This window comes from Pinus tabuliformis, chromosome 8 (assembly GCF_031772625.1).
Source record: "Pinus tabuliformis cultivar Carrire ecotype Pingquan chromosome 8, CPIR1, whole genome shotgun sequence".
Lineage (NCBI taxonomy): Eukaryota > Viridiplantae > Streptophyta > Pinopsida > Pinales > Pinaceae > Pinus > Pinus tabuliformis.
In genome coordinates, this window is record NC_142294.1 from 1,719,327,713 (window position 1) to 1,719,347,513 (window position 19,801).

Sequence of the window (19,801 nt, forward strand, 5' to 3'; positions counted from 1 at the left end):
CAATCTAGCAAAGATCATTTAAATATAATCTAGGACCAGAAGCACGGGGCAACAACAATTGGTGCCATGCCAACTAGATTGGGTAACTAAGAAAAATGTGAGTGTAGCATTGCTCTTCTCTCCTCTTTTCGCTGAGGAGGAGCAACTTGAAAGGCTTACTGAGGACACCTTTCTCATTCATTTCTGTGAAAGCTCGGGATGCTTCATCAGAAGATGGGAATGGGACTTCTCTCATTACGTTGCATGAAGTGATTGTGAAGACTTAAATGAGAATCCCTCGTTGCCTTGCATGAAGTGTTATCATCAACGTGTTATCATCAATGCTATCATGCAAATGTTTTAAATAAAGATTTGCAGATTTCTTGAGTGCTTTTCCAAGGTATCATTCATTGCCATCAATTTAAAGTCTCGTTGCATCATCTGCGTTTTCTTTAATTGCCCAGTGGATTAGGCAATTGAGAGAAATGAGACTGTAGCTTTGCTCTTCTCTCCTCCTCTGGCTGAGCGAAATAAACATAAAGAGGCTTGCCTATGACAACTTTCTTATTCATTTCTGCCAAAGCTTGAGATCCTTCATCAGGGGATGAGAATGAGACAAATCTGGAACCTTTACTGTATCCTTGGAAATCCCTCATTACCTTGCATGAAGTGATTGTGCCATAAATAAATAGTTCTCTCAACTTGTTATCATCAATGCTATCGTCCAAATGTTTTAAATAAATATTTGTTCCAGATTGCCCCCTTAATTTAGATTTTTTCAGTGCTTTTCCAACGTACCATTCCCTGCCATCAATTTTCTTGCCATTTAAACTCTCAACGCACTTTGCTACATCGTGTGCATTCTCAAAATTGAAAAATCCAAAACACATTGACTTTCCAGCTTCATCCCTCATCACTGCCACACTGGTAATTGTTCCATACATACCAAAGTAATTCCTCATATCCTCATCATTCATGGAGTCTAGTAAATTATTAACAAACACATTTTTAAACTTGGCTTCTACATTTGTTTTTTGTGCCTTTGACTCCGGTTGTAGCTCCTTTTTCATGAATTTTGTTTGTTGTGGCTCTGGCTTAAGCAATCGAGAGAAATGAGACTATAGCTTTGCTCTTCTCTCCTCCTTTGGCTGAGCCAAAGAAACATAAAGAGGCTTGCCTATGACAACTTTCTTATTCATTTCTGCCAAAGCTCAAGATGCTTCATCACTGGATGAGAATGAGACAAATCCAAAACCTTTACCGTATCCATGAAAATCCCTCATTACCTTGCATGAACTGATTGTGCCATAAATAGAAAATAGTTCTCTCAACTTGTTATCATCAATACTATCATCCAAATGTTTTAAATAAAGATTTGCTCCGGATTGCCCCCTTAATTCAAATTTTTTCAGTGCTTTTCCAATGTACAATTCCTTGCCATCAATTGTCTTGCCCTTTAAACTCTCAACGCACTTTGCTGCATTGTGTGCATTGTCAAAATTGACAAATCCAAAACACTTTGACTTTCCAGCTTCATCCCTCATCACTGCTACACTGGTAATTGTTCCATACCTTCCAAAGTAATTCCTCATATCCTCATCATTCATGGAGTCTGGTAAATTATTAACAAACACATTTTTAAACTTGGCTTCTCCATTTGTTTGTTGTGACTCTGAGTCTGAGTCTGACTCTGGCTTTTTCATGAATTTTGTTTGTTGTGGCTCTGGCTTCTTCTTTTTCATGAATTTTAATTCTTCTCGCTCTTCCTTTTTCATAAAAGGGCCAACATAAACAGGTCTGTCGTTTATCAACGCACCATTCATACATTTTATTGCGTTTTGTGCTGCTTCGTCTTGCTCAAAATGCACAAATCCATAACCTTTGGATTTCCCTAATGGCATTTCCAGCAATGCTGTAACTGATATAGCCGTATCCGAGTGAAGTCTTGGTCATGTCATCTCTGCAGATGCGAACACTGACCACGGGGCCAACCTGTTGGAAGAGTTCCTAAATTTGGGTGTCGCTAACATTCCTCTCCAGATCCCCCACATACAAAGATTTGGGCTCCACTGGTATATTCTCCTTCTCCTTCTGGCTGTCATTCTTAAAAACTCCCTAAGATTTGGGCCCTGCTGATTCATTATTAATAACTTGTGATACTGATTCATTCTCGCTGCCATTATTAATAACTTGCATATTGTGGCTGCCATTATTAGTAACTGCAGCGTGTTCTTCTTGGGATTGGACCTTAACAGCAACAACAACTGCCATTGATGCGTCTTTGCTTTTATTTCTGCTTTCTCTTGAACCACAGCTTCCAAACACCCTTCGATCAAAATAAAAATCCAGACCCACTTTAAAGATATCGAAATAAAAATCCAGACCCACCAATTGACCAATTGAATTCAATTTGAGTGGTGATATACTTGTTTAAATGTGGTGGAGTGGAGTGGATTTATATATATAGATGTGGTGAAAGTATTGTGCCGGGCCGATCTTTCCAACTGTTATCATGCGTCGGCACTGTATTATCGTTGAATTTAGAGGCCTTTCCATTTGAATTTGAATGGAAAAAGCGGGAAAATTTGAGCGTTAGAGTAATAGTAGTTGGAAACCTTAAAATTTAAAGAAGAGAAATTACACAAAAATAAAATACAATTAATAATATAAATTATATTAATTAAATAAATATATTTTGTAATAGATAAAATACATATTTTAATAAAATACAATAGAGTGTTTATGAATAATAAATTATTATTAAAAAAAATTAAAATTACTATCAACTTCAATTAAAGAATTTGTCAGTTTATAGGTATTTCTATTTTGAAACAAGGTTTTTACAATTTTAATTTAATTATTAATAATTATGAGGTGGATAATAAGGATTTAACCTTTATAGAATATTCTTGGTGGAGTTAATTATGTTTTTTTTTTCCCTTTTAATTAATCTTATTAATTAAAAAAGATGCAATGTGACCTAGTGTCATATGAAATGAGTTATGGTTTTTTTTGGGCATGTTCGTGAGGATCTTAACAAAAAGCTAGTAACATGCTTAAACGAATTAAATGGTGATACCATGGAATGTAAACACCAAATGTACATGGAATTTCATCAATTCGTAAATATATTGTCGATCAAAATAACCACTACATGCATTTATTATGAACATAACACTTTGAGAAGTCATTGAATGCTCATTTACATGATATGAGTATGTAGCCATTTTCATAATGGTACAAATTTACCTTTCATATGGTAACATTTTAAGAGCTCACAACACATCTTTAACCATTAATTAATGATTGAACAATCAATGGAGTTAATTCTTATCATTCAGCTCATGCATAATGAACAAAGTCAATCATCACTTCATTCTTTAAGGTTAGCATAGTCATGGAATGCACTAACATCATGGTCAAATATGAACACTACATGTAACCCAAGCATAACATACATAATGGTCACCTCCATTCATTTTATTTTGGTGCAATCCTCACTATGGTTTCCCATGGGTGATCTCTATCTATCTCATTTAGGTTCAATCTACAATACAGCTCCCTACGACTCGAGAATAAACTAAAAATGTAATCTCCCTTCTTCACATTCACCACTACCGTTACTTTCATTTTATGCTTCTTCTTGTGATTCATATTCAGTCATCATTTCCTTCGTCACTTGACTGCATGCTTCCATATCTATCAATCGAGAAAACAATACATTGATTGTTTTTTCCTTTTCCATTAACATTTGTGCTTGGATTGAAAATAATTTTGTCCTTTTCCATTGTGTGTAGGAAACTTCTAGTGGTGGTCTTATTCACTTCGTTGGGTCTTGACAAATACAAGGTCATTTCAACTTTATGGGTGCACTTGTGAACATAGACTCTTTCATAGTCCACTTTATTTCTATGAATATATTTTTGTAGGTAGATTTTAAGTGGGCCAATCTATGGGTGATTTTACAAGTGCCAACACCCTTCATCGTTTTTAAAGTTGATGTCTAATAAATGTTTGCAATTGGATTGACAAATTATTTGGATGTTTAAATGTTATTTCTAATGCATGCAAGGGTTGCCAAGTTGAGCGATACTTTCACTGCTAACAAAGCTAGTAAAAGAAGTTGCGAGATAGATCACATTGAATTTGTAGTACTAGTTTGATCTCTTGTTGGAAAGTTGTGTGATCAATGAAGTGATTTGGTGTAAACATTGTAGAAACAATTCTTTACAACATCACAAATTCATATGGAATAAATTGGATTAGTGAGGGCTTTGGAATTGAGCATAAGAATGATGCTTATATATTATTCATTGTGAACTAGTGTGAATTGATGCAATATGTGATGAAATTGTGTCAAAATTCTCATCGACTTCTTAATTTATACCATGGAAATGACTGGTAATTATTGTATTGTAGGTAGAATATGAAGAAAGCATGGAATTAATGAGTATTATGTCACACATGCCTTATCCCCTGAATTAATAAGAGTCTACATCCTTAAATGGATCGCTAAAAATTTCAAACATCAATATATGTCATTGAAAAATTTAGATAAATCAAGCCCCCTAAAGAAATTTAACAAAATAATTGTCTTTTTATCACATCACAAATAGACACAAATATTGCATTTCTACATTACATTTATCAATGAAAATGAAAGGATCTTATTTTTAATGGAAGGAAAGAAAAAGTGGGGGGGGGGGGGGGGGGGGGGATGGTAGCATCTAATAGCACTACAGCATACAGATCAAAAACAATGAATTTTACATATTTATTTGCAAAAGAAGCCTTTAATTAGGAATACGGTCTAGAAAAACAACTTGAATGTTAGTTGGTAGTACATAGGGACTCATTTTCTCATGTGGATGAAGTCCTTATCAAATCAAAATATGACAAGTAAAAAAAGCCCCTATAATATCACTTTCTCTTCTTGCGATTTTTCCTTATTCTTACTGATTATGCATACAAAAGGGGATCTATAAATGAACTTTTTTTATTGAACTGAGACTACCCAAGTCTTTTGTCAAAGAATGTTGAGATTTTCGGCAATTAGTCATTGATGTCAAGTATAAGTCATTAATGTCAAGTGTCATGTTCAGGGGGATCTTGGCATGTTTATTATCATTGATGTTTTATGAGTGTTGCTTCCTAGCTTGAAGTCAAGGATGAAGGTAATATCTTTGATTCCATTTTATTCTTCAATTCCTTACCTCTAATGAGAAAACTAAATGTTTAGTTGTATATTCTTATACAATAACTTTCCAACAACATATGGCACTTTATCTAACTCCCTGGGAATGAAAAGAGAACTAAGGTTGAAGGTTTGCAGTTCAATCAGGGTTCTAGTTGATCATGACTCTAGGATGGGTCCCCCAATGGACCAACACCAAATTTGAAAAGGTGGAATTGCAAAGTAAAGGAGATGTGACCAATATGGTTTCTAGCCACAAACCTTGGTTACAAGGTGCTTCACCTAAGAATCCAAGTTCTTATCGTACCATCAAGTCTAATGATGTGCACACATCAACAACAAGTTGTGAGCGACAAGCAACAAGACAACATGATACGGACAGGAGATTATGTCTCCCAATGAGATGATGACACATGGTAGTTACATGAACACGATGACACGTGTTGGTGACATGTACAAGATGACTTGTGGCACCCTACAGACGTGCAAATAAACTTCTAAACTCCCAAATCATCAAATATTCGGATGGTGCAAGATATAGAACCATGATCATTGGAATATTGACCACTTCCCATATTCTTTCTAAATACAATATCCTGATATTTTATTGTGGTAATTTTTTTTACATCTCTTAACTCTCTGGTTCCAAGATAGCTAGATGGATCAACCAGCCCTTGTGCTCAAATTCTGGATTCAATCTTTTGTGAATACACTTGAATTTTTCAATCACTTTGAATGTCCAAATATTCAACATGCTTTTCTATTTAATCCAGATCCATTGCATATTCAAAATTGTAAATTGAAAAACTGTTGGACTCTTGGATCATCGATTCCTGAATGACTTTTACTTTGTCATTATGTTATTTTTGGGTTCATTTTTTAGTTCTTGATCATTTTATCCAAGGGATAAGTGCACCAAAAATCTTTGCAAAACTAGTCCTTGGTGTGATTCCTGCAAGTGCCACGTTTAATCTTCAACATCCAATCAAAACCTTCCATGTGTAATATTTTGCTACATCATCTTTATCATGTTACTACCACATCATCTCCCATGTCATATTTCTACCACATTTCATACCACGATATTGTCATGTGTGACTCAAAAAGTGCCACTTAGTCACCTAAAGGAGCCAAATCCACTTGCAACATGCCATGTCCGTGTCGTTTCATGTGTCATCCTATAACATCACCACCATGCGTAATAACCTAATTGGGCCGCATCATCTCCTTGCAATGTCATGTGGGCTTACCACTCGCCACGGGGGCTTCACAAGGGAAGAAATACCATACCACATGCTATCATATTAGGGGATATACATTGAGGAAAAAATGACATAACATATTGAGCATATAATATGGGGTAAAGGGTTTTTACATTGGTAGGTATAAAAAATGGAGCTCTAAGTTATTGAAAAAATATAAAGGGGTATAAAAAATGTTAATGAAAAAATGGACACCTATAATATCAAGTGAGAGTAGGTGTTTTTAAAATTGGGAAGGTGTATTAGGTTCATATTGGCAGGGGATAAAATAATGTGATTTTTAGAGGTATTTTCCACTATGTAGTCAAATTAAGAGTATTTGTTTCTATGCCACGAATGCATGTGCTATGTCAAAGGTTCATTGAGTGAATCCCCCATGTTACATGTTGCCCATTGCTTATGTTTCCACATTGTTAGGCCGGGGGATCAGATGAGCACTTGCCTGCATAGGCCAAGCACCCTACGACTAGGGGTTGTGATTGTAAGCCTTATTGGCCATTGCTTGCTACCTCCATGCCTCCACCTTTTCATCTTTGGTGTTGGTCTGGACAATGTGAGACCAATACAAAAATCATCGTTAGCTAGAACCTTTCTTGAACTACCAGAATTCAACCTTAGTTTTTTTTTTATTCACGGGGAGTTAGATCGAGTTCCATATACCATTGGAAAGGTCTTCAAGAGGAATACCCAAAAAAATACTTATTTTCCTTAGTGGAGCTAATGGCACCACCACTTGGAAACACTCAAAACATTGGTTTTGAAGATCTAATGGTTTATCACTCTCCCCCTTGCTCACTCTCCATCTTCAATATCTTTGAACACATTTTATCTCATCTCCAATGTTTGCTTACTCTCCCTCACCAACGTTAATGGAAAAGATGGATCAGGTACTCCCCCTCTTACCATTATCCCCTTAAAAGGATATAATAGGTTGTTGATATTAATTTTCCACTCATAGACTTCCCTGAATTTGGTTCTTCTTGAGTCATTATATCAATCTTTGTACATATTTAGATGTTTTCCCTCTTTTCTTGAGAAGAAATGCAATGAAGAAAAGAGTGATACATCATTCCAAAATTCTACCTTAAATACTCAAAAGGTTATTAGGAAAGAGGTTTGGTGAAGATAACAACAACTTGTTCCTTGGTCGAGACATATTCTAACTTCATGATCTATCAACCACTTGTTTTTTAATAAAATGGTGCTTTATGGGGACATGCATGGTTTTTAAATGAAGAATAAGATTTTTTGGATATGTTAATTACACTTGTGTCATCATAGATGATTGGAATGGGTTTATCATAAGTAACTTACATATCATGTAGATTTTGTTTCAACCACGAAATCTGACTACAACTAGTTGTAGCTATTATATATTCAACTTCAATAAAAGGAATATAGATAATTGTTTTTTCCTCAAGCAATATACTAAGTGATTCCATCATTGCTCTTACTAATTATTGCATGGATCTATTGCTTCTTTCAACCACACCACTTGGAGTCTCAGTTCTTCCGAGCCCACATAACTTTGTGTGAACTAGTTGTAGTCGCCTACTTGATGAATTTTCTTTGGGTTTGAAGGGCACTCAGATTTTCTTTCCAATTTGACATTATTTACAGATTGTGTTACTTGGCTTGGAAATTTCTTGCAAGTCCCATACAACTCCATTTTTGTTGAGCTTCACAATATGATCAAAATTTAGGTGTCATAGTTTGTTGTTTTAGCCTGTCATCCCAGTTCCTGGTCTTATGGGGTGAATAATGAATTTCGGTGTTGAAGATTGTAATTTAAGTAAAAAAATCTGATGTATTTTAATTTACAATGCTCATAAGGTCTCAGATCTATATTTTTATAGAATACAGTCATATCATGTGGTTTCATGCAATTCAATTTAAACTCCAAAGAGTTAAGGAATCAATCTATATTTGGGTCATTCATGCAAGATTTCTTGTAAGAAAAATAATAAAATCATAAAGCTTGATAGTTGGCCTTGCCATATCTGATCAATCCAGTAAAATATAAATAGGAAAAAGAGATTTCCATTTTTTTGGGGAAAGTAATATTCGATCATCTGTGAAGTTTGTGAAAAGGATTGTCTGTCGTATTTTATGGCATGAAGGAACAAAGTAAAGGATGAAAATAAGTCTAGATTAGCGACGTGTAATTGTAGAATATTGTTAGAGAATGTTTGTGAAGCCTAGTAGAGGGCCTAGAGGAGGAATCGAATCATAAAATAGGTTAAATGTAAAATGACCTTGCAAGTTGATTCATCCAAATTTTTCCACTCTAAAAGAATTGAGATAAATGAAAAATAAGATGATGATCTGATACAAATCATGCCTCCCAATTTTTGAAGGCTTTTGATCCTCAAAACTCATACTGAATTAGGGGAGGAAATTCTTTCTCTACCTTCTTCTTGGAGTACTATTTAGATTTTCTTTGTATTTTTCCTTTCAATTCAATCTACCAAAGGTCATGTCACCCCTATCTTCTAATTCTTGACCTCTTTTGTAAAATTGTATGCTTTTGTTGGGCCATGAATACGACCACTTTTTAAACACTTATTTCATCCATTTTTACTCTTCTTTATCAAGTAATTTATTATAATTTATTATATAAATCCATTTTATAATGATTTATGCTCTTATGGATGAATATTATATATTCTCCTTTATTTCTAATAAATTGATGATTATGAATGATTTTATCAATAATAGTTTTAATAAATTTGTTGTAACATTATTCACCATTTCTAGCCTCCAATACAATTTCCGGATTGAAGATTTGATCGTTAAATATTCCAACTCAGAAATTCGATGGAATAAGAAGTGACAGTTTTGTGGTTGAGATTCTGGGAAAATGAAGAGGAATCTGGAAAATCCGGAACAAGGGTTTTGTCCAGAATGGACCAAATTAACTTTGATGAAGAACGGTTTACCCAAATTCGGCTTGTACTGAGAGAAACGCAGGGTTCTTTGAGCATGATTTTCTCATATTTGTTGTGTGGCCATTTTCCAAATCTTAGTTGCAAAGCCAAATTCTCCTTGCTCTTGTTGAAAGATGGATGGAAATATATTTTCTTGTTGATCAATTGGTTAGAAACAATCCAATTTTGTAATAATGATCATATTGTAATCATCACAGTTGTAACTGCTCTCTGCTTTGTGTGTATTTAAATCAAAACAGAGATCAGGGAGGGGGATGGCTGAGAGAATGCAGAATTATGATTTGAGAATTGGAGATTCAGAATTATGATTTGAGAATTAGAGATTCAGAATTAAGAATTCATGATTCATGATAGGATAGGAGGAAGAAGGGATTGTTGCATGTTGTAATTCTTAAGGCTTTTGCTATTGTAATGCCAACCAAGTCTAATGATTAATATATGATTTGGGAGTTGTTGGTCATTCTTCTCGTCTGAAGTAGCCCAGCAACATCCATTGGTGGCTAAGGGCCCGGCCTTTGGTGGATTACGTCGCTGCTGTATTTTATCTTTCCGATTTTTGCTGTGTGATAGTTTGATTTCATTTCCATTTCTTTAAATTATTTTGTTCAGTAATCTTATTTTATTCATAAGCCTTGATGATGGATCCCAGTTGGGATTTGAAACGTTGGAATAAAAATGTTCATACTGTGGATTCTCCGGTAACTGAATCAAAAGATACAAACCACAGATCTCTTAAATCCAAAATCTTTTGTTTATGAACATTTCGTAGAATTGCTCTGCTATATTGAAATCATAATTGGATTGCCTTAGTAACAAAATTATTAATTATAACTTGAAATGTCCTGCTCTTAATTCTAATCTAATACTGCGTTGTCTAATTAAAAATGTGGTTCATTTAATTGTTGTTCATTTGTAACTGCAATTGTTGTTGAATTATGTTACTATTCAATTATGACTGAAATTTTTGTTGCTTCAATAACTGCGATTAATGTTCATGTTGCTGGATTAAGGTTGCTGATTCAATTACATTTGTAGTTGCTATGCATTCCTATTTAATTAGCTTTGCTTTTTAGTTTTCCAATAGATTTAGTTGTTGTTCCTTTTCTGCAAGGATTTGATTTCACCTTTTAAATGTTATTGCAGAAAGCATGTTTATTCCATTTCTGTTAGCAGCATTATTGATTTATCATTTTCATTTTCTTGCTTTAGTATGGATTGTAAGATCAACAACTGTAAAGAACATTGGCTATCGCTGCCTAAGTTCTCAGATTGTGGATCTTGTTTATGTTTGATTTCATTTGCATCAGTTTACAAGGAACGAGTTATTGCTACTGTATCCTTGACTGATAAATTGTTGTAGTTTTCTGAGTGAATGATTTAAGTTTCAGAGTGTTAAGTTTCTTTTAATTGTAAGTAGATTTCATTTCAAGCATTCATTTACTTTTGGATTTAAGGCACTATACCGCAAAACATTACTCTTGAGTAAATAGCTACCTTAGATTGAGTACACTCTTGAAATAAAAAGTCATCCCTGGGTTGACAATTAATGTGAAAATAATTAGAAGTTAAAAAGACACCTTTTTATCGCTCAACATTTTGGCGCCATTGCCGGGGAGAGTGTAGCCATTTTTAAAGAGTAGTGTGCATCTGATGAGTGCCTGTTAGGAAAGAATTGGGTATTAAAAACGGAAGGTAAGAACCTGCGTACAGAGCATGTAGAAGCCCTGCTCCCCCGCCCGCTTTCCAACAGAATTGTTAAAGAACTTAGGGTAGAAATAAATGTTTGAATTTCTATGTGAATGACTAAAAAAAATAGAAATTTTGAAAAACAAATCTCATGATTTCACTCAAGTGGTGATGTAAGCACCACCCATTTCACTAACCGATTGACAGGAACATTTGAAGAAGGAGCCTCGAAGAAACACATGAAGAACATCTTATATTATGGTAAGAAATGACTCACATTTCTACTTTTGAATTTCCTATCAAAGATCTAGGAGAAGTGACACAAATGCACATAATTCCCCCATCTTCTCTACCAAATTTTCATGGCTTGACAAATGAAGATCTAGATGCATTCTTATTTGAGTTTGAAATACTTTGTAGAGGATATGATTATTGTACTAATGATCAAAGGTTGAAAGTGTTTCCTCTTACTCTAAAATGAGCATCTCTCCGATGGTTCATGAGCCTAGGTGGGAATTGCATCCAAACATGGGAGGACATGAAGAACATATTCTTGAAGAAATACCAGGGTTATTGCAAGGCCGATAAAGATATTTTCAATATGATACAAGGGGAAGATGAAAGCTTGGAGAACTATGTAGATCGATTTCATTATAACCTTCAAAAATCAAAACATAAGCATTTGGAAAAAGAGATCTTAAAAAATTTCATTCTCAAAGGAATCAAAGATGAATTTTTAGAACTCTTAAATCTGATAGGAAAAGGTGATGTTTGTGAATTGTGCATAAGGTATTCAAGAGGGATCTCCAAGGCTGGTAAGAATTGTAGAGACAGTTGTTCTTTCTTTTCCAAATCTGCTACAAGAATAGGAGACATAAGAGTTGAAATCAATGTTTTAATTGAAAATTTTAAAGTTGATTTTATTAGCTCTCTAAATTCAAAATTGGATGTTTTGCAGGTTCAAAAAAATTAAGAATTTGATGAAGTGTTTTTCCCTCATGATCGAAAGGAGCATCTCATAGATGTTAGAAAATTATATATTACGGAGCAATGGAACACATAAAATATTGCAGAAATATAAACACAGAATACGCACAAAACAAGAGAGACACATATATACGTGGTTCACCCAGTTTGGGCTACGTCCACCCCAAAAATCCAGTCCTTCCTTTCTATTATCCAGCAAAATGAAGAGACACAACCTACAGCAAATCCGCTGTAATATCCTCTTTTTTCTCTCACAGTCTCACCTCTCTGTTTCTCGCTGACAGAATACACATCTATTTCACAGCCTCAAATACAATACCCTCATACAAAGAGAGGGGTTGCCTTCTAGGGCAAAAAACCCTAAACTAAACATAAGTTCTATCGTCAGATCATTCGCCTAATGAACGGCCTAGATTGACTAGAAATTACTATACTTTTACAAGGCAATTTTATATTTGTTTTTAGCTTCGTGGGCGCTGCCCCCGAGCCCCAGTCGGGGGACCGCTGGCCCCCGGACCCCCCAGCTGGGGGGGATCGGGCCCCCCGGACCCCCGAGGGTGGGACAAGTCCCCTCCGCACCCCCCCGCATGGAGGGGTGTACAAGACTTCCTGGGGTATACATCCCGCTGAAACAAAGACCTTTGAACAATCATGCTCCACACACAACAATAGATACCCACTCTTCCTTATCTAGGATGGAAGTAACATAACAAAGAAATGAGGAAGCTGCAACAAGGTCAAAACCATGGAAATCATGGCCTACAGGTATGGTTCAAAACACTTCTTCTCCATTCTTTTACTTGCATGATCCATTATGGAATACTAATGTGCTAGGTCAGCCATGTCAATCTCAATATAACCACCATCAACCTTGTCTACAAATTTGGCATGGTTCATCTTACAATTGCATGACTACTCTCCCTCATCTTGTAGCACAGACACATCCCCCATATTCTTCACCAGCTCTTCCATGACATCTTGCTTGCCCATCAAAACCATTCACACAACTCAATCAACCACATCATCAAAATGCTCCATTCTGTACACAATTTCCTGCTCAACTAATTCCACACCCTCACCACAATAAACCAGTACAACAAGCTTACAGTGTTGAACTGTAGAATTTACCCACCCTTCTCACCCATTCTATCTCACATGCACCATTTGAAAAAACTTACAATGAGATTCAGAATGTTTCAAATTCAAAAATTGTAGAAGTTATGGAAGAAAATGAGGTTTTTTCTAGTATGCATCAACAAGTCATTTTAAAAGCTCAAAAACTTCATGATATGATGGCTATGGAAAATCAATAAAGTAAAGGATAATTGAAGATTGGTTTCACTCCATCACTTGTTTGCAGCATCACTCCATACTTCAACAATTTTTGACAACATCTTTTCAAGGGAAGTTGGCTTCTCATACCCTAATATTCATTAACATGCATTTTTCAAATTTGGGAATGTGCATACTTGAAGCCTTAATCCGAAAATGGTTTTATTGGAAGTACTCCTATACGTAATCATATTCATTTTTCAAATCAAAATAGGTTAGTGTAGAAAATAAATAAATAAGGACATAAATAAATACATTTTGTTTTTATGTAAAAATAGTTGTTTTTTGTTGCAACACGCTGTGAAATAAACATTAATGATAAATATTCTAATTTATTTGTATGTACATGAATTATATTGGAAATAACAATTCTACAAACACTTATTTTCATTTTTATCACCAACTTGGAAAACATGCTTGAATATCATGTTTTTTTTGCTTGCGGGCTTGATAAAATTTCTCGAAAAACAGTCAGGACAGTCAGTTTTTGGAGGTCTAAATGGCTATATTTTTAAAACATGTTTCTATCCTAAGTAGCGCTTGATGTTTACTTTCCATCCCAATTTGAATCACTCAATTTGGATTGAAACGAAAAAGTTAGAACCAAAACATTGACAGGGTGTCTAGTGGACAGCTCAGGAACAAATTTCAGACAGTCAGTTTTTGGAGGTCTAAATGACCATATTTTTAAAACCTGTTTCTATGGTAGATTCCCCTATGAATCTAGTTTACAAGGCAATTGGAATCACTCATTTATGATAACGTATGGGGAAGTTATGATCAAAATACTGACTACCTATTGTAAATCAACACTCTTAAAACTCTGTCTTTCCAGCTATTGCTTAGAGTATTTGACCTATAAATTCTTATTGTGTTCAAAACATGTTTCTATTGGAGATAAATAGATGAATATAATTTCATTTCCAATTTGAATCTTTCGAATCCAACATCAAACGAAGAATCTATGCTTAAAATATCCACTATTGTTCTAAGTGGGGTAATCGAAAATGACTCTGATATGCAGGTTGTTCTAAGTAAAATTGACATATCATAACATTGAATTTTTAAAACATGTTCCTATTGGAGATACACCTTTGAATTATCTCTCACCTTGCTTTAGAATCATTCAATTTGGACGAAAAACAAAGAAGTTGTGATTAAAACACTGCTGGTTAGTATGGTCGACCACTGCTCTCCCACAGGTGACAAATAAATTTTACTTTGTTATTTTCTCAGTGGGTTTTTTATACAGAGTAACTACTTGTTTTTTTACATAATTCTTGGATTAGGGGAGCCTGATCACCTCTCTTTCTCCATGGTTTAGTGTTTTATTGTAGGTAGACACTCGTTTTTTTGCAGGTCTTAGTAGAAAAAGAAAGTCAATTTATGGAAGAGTGATTCTTGAAAGAAATTTTAATAAAACAAGGGAATTTCATCCAACTCATTACCCAACGGATTCATAATATAACAAATGAAGAATTGATTTCCATTTGAAGTTTCATGTCTTGTCACTATCGCCAAAACATTTTTCAAAGAGATCATTTTTTTTACATAATACCATAGCTGTTGTAACTTAATTTATTTATTTACATACTGTTTTTAAATAAAATGTTGTTTCTTTTCTGATTTCTCTTATATTTTTGTGTTTCAGGTGTTGCTTCCTTCAAATTGTAGCCCATCCTCAGCATCAATACAGTGAACAACTAATTCATTCTTTGCATGCTTGCATTTTATGATTGTGCATTTTGTTGTTCCTTTTTAAAGGAATAACACTTCTGCATTTTCACATTTTTGTTGTTCCTTTTTAAAGGAACAACACTTCTGCATTTGCACATTTTTGCTGTTTCTTTTTAAAGGAACAACACTTCTACACTTTCACGTTTTTGTTGTTCCTTTTTAAAGGAACGACACTTCTGCACTTTCACATCACTATTCCTTTTTAAAGGAACAAAGGAACAACACTTCTGCATTTTCACATTTTTGTTGTTCCTTTCTTAAAGGAATAATACTTCTGCACTTTTACATTTTTTTGTTCCTTTCTGGTTGTTCCTTTCTGAAAGGAACAACATTTCTGCACTTTCACATTTTGTTGTTCCTTTTTGAAAGGAACAACACTTCTTCACTTTCACGTTACTGTTCCTTTTTAAAAGAACAACACTTCTGCACTTTCACGTTTTTGCTGTTCCTTTCCAAAAGGAACAACACTTCTGCACTTTCACGTTTTGATGTTCCTTTCAGAAAGGAATAACATTTCTGCACTTTCACATTTTTGTTGTTCTTTTCAGAAAGGAACAGCACTTTTGCACTTTCACATTTTTGTTGTTTCTTTCCGAAGGAACAACACTTTCACATTTTCGTTGTTCCTTTTCAAAGGAAAAACATTTTCGCATTTTTTGTTGTTCCTTTTAGGGAACATTACTTTTTCACATGCACTTTTTTGTAGGGAACAACACCTTTTTCTTGTGTATTTTTTCTTTTTGGTGTTCATTTCCTTTGTTATTCCCTACAAGGAACAACATTTTTTTTTGAGTGTTTTTGCTGTTGCTTCAAAGGAGCAATACTTTGGGAGTATTTTTGAGAGCAACTCTTCCTTCCTCTTATGGGACTATTCCTAGTTCATCTCAACCACATTTTACTGATTCCCTTTCATGCATGAAGTACACTACTTTTATGAGGACAAGAATTATGGATTTTATTGAAGCGAGCTAATATCATTCACGTTATGATCTTTAACAGGACAGCTCCTTGATGATAGCTTATTTTCAAAAGGGACACAATTATTTATATACTACTTTACTGTATTGTTTTCCATTATACATGATATTGATTGATCATCTTAATACCATGCTGATTCCACCCTTCTTGGTTATAATCTTCTCTATCTATAATAAATGAGATTATGGGTATATTTTTTCTATTGACATGTTCAACTTCTTCCACCATCCCTGCTCTTAAGGAGTACTGAGCCTCCCTCTTTCTATCATAAAAATGTATAATAACAATAAAATTTTGTTCGCAAATGGAGGATAGGAGGTCTCATTACGAGCCAGCCTACCATGTTCATAAGGCTGTAACAAAGTGACGTTCCCATTATGACCACCACACTAGGGTTATGATCCATTGGATAGCCAAATTATCCTTGGAATAGGAGTTCTCATCACGAGCCGGCCTGATCACTTTTGCTACATCCCAGTGAATGACAGTGTGGTTATCTAGTTACCACGCCAGCACACTGATCTCTTCTGTAGAACAGCACTGGAACTATCCATTTATAATTGAAGATCCTGGCTCATATGGGTTAAAAAGAAACCATGTCGAGGCTATGGACGCCTACTGGCAGCAGAGGCTCTGCTTATGGTATTAAAGTTATATCTTATCGTCAATTATTACTATAATACCCTTTTCTTATTTTTTTTTCTTTTTATCAGAGAAGTTATTTCCTTAATTTTCCCTGTTTTGAACCTTTATGCATGACAAATTATTTTATGATCAATCACATCATTTTCAACTAGAATACCGTTAGTAAAGCATTTTTTGGCATATTGCTGTCTTTTTTTTTTTTTTCGCATAACTTATCATCAATCCCAAGCATCCTATCTTTTATTCATAACTATCTTTACGCACTCTGCTCTCATTATAACCATAACCCTTGCCGTCTTATCATTGATATGTGTACTCTGCTTCATTTACTGATGTATTGTTCATTCCCTTGCCTTGTCATCAGCGCAACACCTTTCATATGTTTTATGGTCATGGAATCCCTTTTCCAATTGGAGAGGGGAATGTATGCATTATGGGATAGCATGCGATATGATTACTGCACTCTGCCATAACTTGTTGATTTGACAACATATCAGTATTGCATGTAACAAAAGTTTTTATGATTGAAATTTTTGCATACATCTTATCTGTTGTTATTCAAAACTAACACTGTGGATTCAAGAACATTGTATGCAAAACAGTGCTTTGTTTACAGGAGAACAAGTATGGGGGGAAACTCTATTCGCAGCATGACCACACTATTTCAACTAACAAAAGAGGCTTGAACAACTCGCGAACGTGAACAATCATTCAGACATGATGTGCTAACCTAGATTCCACCTTTTGCATCACTTTCAGCACCAACTCTGCCTACATTAGCTTCAACAACTGCCAGTACATATATGTCATTCCACATTTTTTTTAAAGGTAAAACTTGAGGTAAAATAACATAATTTTATGATTTATTATGAATTTAGGAGAATTTAATGAAAATCCATTTTGAGAATTATTTATCATCCTTCATTCCACATCTTTACCACCTTTTTCCTTTTTTTTTTTTCAGCGGCATATTATCTTTCCGTTTGAAGGAACGTTGCTTTCATTCATTTCTTTCTTATGACCATGTCATTCATCTTTTTTATCATCCATTTCTATTCTTATTCATTCTCAACACCTCCCTTATTCCATGTTGTTTTACACCAAGCATAGCAATCAACAGATAGTAGCAACCACCTCAACTTTTTTTCTAGCATCGCATGAGGGCATGCTAATTCTTCAGAGAGGGGGAGGAATTGCTACGCATGATGGATGTTTTCTAATTTCTTTCTCATTTAAGGCATACAATTTCAGTGCAGAAATTGATTTCCATAGTATTTTTAAAACTATGAACTCAGTTCTTGTGATTTTTGGAAAACACAGACGTATCATTAAAATATACAAACCCAGATAATTTCAAGTTAATTTGGTTCATAAAATTTTGGAAATCATGCACTATCACCTACAACCATTTTGTTTATATCTCATGATCCGTGCATCAAAACGATCTAATTTTTAGATCATAGAATGATTAATATAGTAGAAATTTACTTGCAACATTTCAGCAAAAGCTCGTTTGTAGTTTTTGAGAAAATGGTTAATGACAGTTGCTGTTACTTATATCATATTTTGCTGCAACTTTAGATATACATATAGTTGAATTTCAATGTAAAAATTGTTATGCCTTCATCAAGATTTCTAAAAGTGAATATTTATTAATTAAGGAAGAATTCATTTGTTCTATCCATTTCATGAGCTGGGATGAACAAATTTTTTATTGCTTGGTTAACACATGGGTTTTGTCTTTGGGTTGCATGAGGACGTGCAATATATTTAGTGTGGGGGTATGTTGGGCTATGAATACGACCAATTTTTAAACAATTATTTCATCCATTTTTACTCTTCTTTATCACGTCATTTATTATAATTTATTATATAAATCCATTTTATAAAGATTTATGCTCCTATGGATGAATATTATTTATTCTACTTTATTTCTAATAAATTTATGATTATGCATGACTTTATCAATGATAGTTTTAATAAATTGGTTGTAACATTATTCACCATTTTTAGCCTCCAATACAATTTCCAGATTGAAGATTTGATCATTAAATATTCCAACTCAGAAATTCGCTGGACTAAGAAGTGACAGTTTTGCGGTTGATATTCTAGGCAAATAAAGAGGAATCTGGAAAATCCGAAACATGGGTTTTGTCCAGAACGAATCAAATTAACTTTTTTGAAGAATAGTTTGCCCAAATTCGGCTTGTACTAAGAGAAACACAGGTTTCTTTGAGCACGATTTTCTCAAATTTGCTGTGTGGCCGTTTTCCAAATCTCAGCTGCAAAGCCAAATTCGCCTTGCTCTTGTTGAAAGATGGATGGAAATATATTTTCTTTTTGATAAATTGGTTAGAAACAATCCAATTTTGTAATAATGATCATATTGTAATCATCACAGTTGTAACTGCTCTCTGCTCTCTGTGTATTTAAATCAAAACAAAGATCATAGAGGGGGATGGCTGAGAGAATGAAAAATTATGATGTGAGAATTGGAGATTTAGAATTATGATTTGAGAATTAGAGATTCAGAATTAAGGATTCATGATTCATGATAGGATAGGAGGAAGAAGGGATTGTTGCATGTTGTAATTCTCAAGGCTTTTGCTATTGTAATGCCAACCAAGTTTAATGATTAATATATGATTTGGGAGTTGTTGTTCATTCTTCTCGTCTGAAGTAGCCCAACAGCATCCGCTGGCAGCTAAGGGCCCAGCCTTTGGTGGGTAATGCTGTTGTATTTTATCTTTCTGATTTCTACCGTGTGATGGTTTGATTTCATTTCTATTTCTTTAAATTGTTTTGTTCAATAATCTTTTGTTTATGAACATTTCGCAGAATTGCTCTGCTATATTGAAATCATAATTGGATTGCGTTAGTGACAAAATTATTAATTATAACTTGAAATGTCCTGCTCTTCATTCTAATCTAATACTGCGCTGTCTAATTAAGATTGTGGTTCATTTAAATGTTGTTCATTTGTAACTGCAATTGTTGTTCAATTATGTTACTATTCAATTATGACTGCAATTGTTGTTGCTTCAATAACTGCG

At 34.4% G+C, this 19,801-nt stretch overlaps 2 pseudogenes; both read right to left on the reverse strand.

Moving 5' to 3' along the window:
* Positions 1 to 431: 431 nt before the first annotated feature.
* LOC149242931 (polyadenylate-binding protein 4 pseudogene) lies at positions 432 to 956 on the reverse strand (annotated as a pseudogene).
* Positions 957 to 1,190: 234 nt separating this feature from the next.
* LOC149242932 (polyadenylate-binding protein 4 pseudogene) lies at positions 1,191 to 1,880 on the reverse strand (annotated as a pseudogene).
* Positions 1,881 to 19,801: the final 17,921 nt, after the last annotated feature.